Here is a 4,711-nt window from a genome sequence, read left to right as displayed (position 1 = left end):
AAAACTCTGGGCTAGGCACTTTGCCTGCATGACATCCTGACTACATGATCTCTTTACCTATGGCCAGATTTTATTTTTTGTTCAGAGCACTGTAGTAGAGGAGGAAGCAGGCCAAGAGAGGCTGTATAATTTGCCTGAGGTCACAAAGACCTCAGTGGTGGAGTTAGGATTGATTCTGGAACTGTGTGGTCAGTGGCTAGAAGCCAGAGAAAAGGAACCCATCCAGGCCCTAAAGAAGAAGTGGAGATGACATGGTTGAGCTCTGAATGTCCCCTGGAGGAGGACCAGGAGGCTCAGACCTGGAGAGAACATAGAGTGACAGTTACAGGACACAATGAGAGGAGACTCGAGGGGGGACCCCACAGCAGGACAGGCAGGGAGGATGCAGGACCCCAGATTTGCCTTGCAGCAAAGGGTACCTGGGGAAGAAAGGAGTGGGCACTCAGGGGTCATGAATGGCTGTGCTTCCATCCCCAGGTGTGTGGAGTGGGCTTGAATTTGACCTACACTGCTGCTTTTTTAGGTTCCAGCTTACACACGGCAGGTCATTGAACTTCTCAGCCTCCATACTCATGTGAGCCAATCCCTCATAATTAATCTCTTTCTATCTATCTATACCTATTCTATTTTCTCTGCTTTGCTGGAGACCCTGACTAACACAGGGGATGAAATACATAAGATGTAAGATCTCCTGAGTCTTTCCCCTTCCCAATGCCTATGTCCAGGGGCAGAAACAGGCCTTCCACTAAAGACCAACGCCTTAAGTATTTCTATAAACACACAGTATCTCTCCTGAGAGCACCTCTTTCTTTCTCGCTTTGGCTACTGACTGCGTTTCTCATGTCAGGCATTTCCTGTTCACTTGGAAAAGTCCCAAGTCCCAGAAGATCAACATCCAATTCTCACAGACTAACATGGTCTAAATTTTTTTTTTAACCTCTTATCATGGCTTTGAGGAGAATGTGCTTTGCCAAAGCTGCTCCAAAACAGAAGACACAGCTCTTTCTCTGTAGAACACACTGTAGTTGGGGAAACAAGCATATCATGGCCACCAAATAGTCTCGAGTTAAATAAATGCTTTGCAAGCATTCTGCATGTCCTAAGGGAAGCAGAGCTAAAGAGCTTTTATGAAGAGTCAGGAGAAGGATCCAATCATAGCCACAACCTGCCTCTGCATGGCACACTGTAGTTAATAAATTCTTTAACTAATGTATCTTCTCATTGGTTCTTCAAGGCACCCCTGTGTAACAGTTGTGTAATAACCCTCATTTAATAGGTGAGGAAACTAGGGCTTTCAGAGGGCCAAATATGGACTCAGCAGTGAAGCTTGGTGCAGAGTCCATGCCTTTGGGCTTCAAATCATGAAGCTTTTACCTCCAATACTTTTCCCTCCACCAATGGATTGGTGAGAACAGAAGGAAAACAAATTCAGAAAGAAAACCAGCATGAAAACAGCACCATGTGGGAGTGATCATAGCCATGCGAGGTTCCTAAGCAAGTTACCTTCCAATCTGAGCCTACTTAGGCAATGGGGCCCCTGCCCAGGCTGAGGGGAGCTTAAGGCTTAATGTGTGATCAAGTCAGATTTCAGACTGAAATATCAAAATGATAGAGATTCCAAAGGGTAAATACTTAAAGTTCCAGGCTAAATGTCTTCATGTGGCATCTATAAAAAGAAATGAAAATGTAAATATATGTAAATATAAATAAGAATGTGTTAATAAAAGCAGAATTTATTCTAATATCCCATCAATTTTTAATATGTTTTACTATGAAAAATTTCAGAAATATACACAAAAGTAAGAATTCCTTCCATTTTCCTTAACTTTTTATTTTGAGGTAATAGTAGGCTCACACACAGGTATGAGAAATAATATAGAGAAATCCTGTATAGTCTTCATCTAGTTTCTCTCAAGGCTGACATTTTGCAAAGCTATGAAATAATGCCAAAACCAGAAAATTAACATTGCTGTAACCCATCAGTCTCATATTTTGCTAGCTTTATGTACATTCCTTTGTATGTATAAATATTTCATTCTGTATGGTTCATAGTGTGCATAAATTCTACATGTGCACATTTATGTGACCACACCATAGTCAAGATCCAGAATAGATCTATCCCAAGAATCTCTCATGTTGCCCTTTTACTGTCACAGCCACCACTGATCTATTATCTGTCTCTATTATTATGACATTTCAAGAATGTTCTATAAAGTAATATTTTATATAAACATATGTTATGTAAATATATTGGTGTGTTATGTAACATATTAATACATGTAGTATGTAAAGTAGACTTCAGAGCAGAGAAAGTTATTAGAGAAAGGGCCATCATAAAAGATAAAAGGATCACTCCACCAGGAAGATATAAAAATCTTAAATCTATATGTACCGAACAACAGATCCTTATAATACATGAAGTGAAAACTTGAGGGCTAAGTCAACTAACGTGATGAAAATGTGTCAACTGGTCTATGAACCAAGTGTATGGTGCCCCATGATCATATTGATGTACACAGCTATGATTTAATAAAAAAAAAAGAGAAATAAAAAATCTGTAATTACAGTTGGGGACTTCTGTACCCTGCTTAAGCAACTGGTGGAATTTCTAGAAAGAATATCAGTAAGGATGTAGAAGAAATTAACAATACAACAAATCAGTACAATCTAATTGGCATATATAAAATGCTACCCAACAACAGCAGAATATAAATTTTTTCAAGTGCTCATGAAACATTCAACATGATAGATTACATTCTGGGCCAAATTAAAAAAAAAAAAGTCAAGTTTAAAAGAATTGAAATCATAAAAGATGTTTAATTTTCAGGAGGAAAATGCAAAATAAAACCACAATGAGATCACTATGTACCTCTCAGAACAACTAAAATAAAATATAGTGACAATATCAAATGCTGCCAATGATTCAGAAAAACTAGATTACTCATAACACACATTAGTGGTAGAGATGTAAAATGGCACAGTCACCCTGGAAAACAGTTTGGCAGTTTCTTACAAAGGTAAATGTGTACTTATTATACTGTCCTGGGCTTTTATCCCCCTAAATACAAAACTTATGTTCATGCAAATACCTGTACATGAATGTTTATAACAGCTTAAGTCATAATATAATATAATATAACATCTTAGTTTTAATACTTGGAACCAATCCAAATCTTTTTCAGGATGAATGGTTAATTAAATGAATTATGCACATCATAGAATACTACTCAGCAATCAAAAGGAACTAAATGTTGATACACGCAATAAGTTGGATGGATTTTAAGGAAATTATGCTGAGTGAATAAACCCATCTCAAAAGACTACATAGTGTGATTCCATTTATATAAAGTCTCTGACCATTTTTAAGAGAAAATAATGGAAAAAAAGGTTACTCTAAATGTACCAACTATCATGTCCAACTTTTTATAGGGACCATGGCTCTGAAACAGATGGAATTCACCATTCTAGCACCTGGCTTGCTACCTTCTTTGGGGGACATTTCCCCTTAAAGTAGGAATGACTCTGAATCAAAGCCAATTTATCTCCAGCAATTATAAAACAAATTATAAAGTCACAGAATATTAGAGGGAAAGAACCCTTAAAGATCATATAGTTCAGCAGTTCACAACTCTGGCTGAATCGCACAATCACCTGAGGAGCTTTAAAATATAGACTGATGTCTGGACCCCGGCCCCAGAGGTTCTACTTTAATTGGTTTGAGGGGGTATCCAGGCATTACCATTTTTTAAAAGCTCCCCAATTGATTCTAAAGTTTAGCCAAGTTTGACAACCAAGAAATGTCAAATCAAGTTTGACAAATCCAAGCTCCTCATTTAACAGATGAGGAAACTTTCGGCCCCAGAGGTGAAACAAAGAACCCATGGTAGGTCACATGACCGGATTGTGTGAGGGCTGTCTTTCTCAAATTCTTTTTCCCTATGTGTATGGTGCTTTCACATTCATGCTCATGTTCATTGATCAAGATGCTGATGCAGGAAGCACAGTTGTAATTATTGATACTCCTATTGCAGGAATAACATAAATGAGGCACATGGAGAGAAAAAGATGAGCTTCAGACTTTGCAGATTCTAACATAGAAAAAACACACATTTGGCCTCTTAACTTCTAGCGTGGTGTGAACTCCTAAAAGGAACATTGAGCATTCATTTACCAAGACCATGTTTTGAGAGACACACTATAAACCCAAGAGCAGAGAAAGCTACAGAGTTTTTTCAGGTCTCCTTCCCAGACGCATTTCTCTTGCATTTGCTCAACATAACTCATTAATGTATCCCCAATTTTCACAGATCTTAATCTGTTACTGTCAGCACCTATTGGATCTCAATTTGCACCCAATTTATCTCTGCCTCTGACTAGGAGTGAGAACAGTCTCTGCCCTTCTCGCTTCTGAGGTTCCTTATTTACGGTCGTGTTTTAGTGCAAATTGGCCCATTTGTTCATTAGTTTAAATGTGTCCCTTTCAATGTCTAGTTACCATAAGAGATGTTATCATCATTCACAATCGCATCCTAGGTGTCTACGTTTTATTAAATATAGTTTGTAATGGAGTGGGGGTGTGGATGCATAGAGAAGGGGTGGACATGGGGAGGGCAAAATTAGAAGCTAAAGCAGCAACAGAGACCTGGATCTCCTGGGGCTCTTGGCATGTCAGGACTTCCCACATAATGACTGGTAGAGGGCAAGCAAGTCC

This window comes from Nycticebus coucang, chromosome 24 (assembly GCF_027406575.1).
Source record: "Nycticebus coucang isolate mNycCou1 chromosome 24, mNycCou1.pri, whole genome shotgun sequence".
Lineage (NCBI taxonomy): Eukaryota > Metazoa > Chordata > Mammalia > Primates > Lorisidae > Nycticebus > Nycticebus coucang.
Note: the sequence above shows the minus strand (reverse complement) of the source record.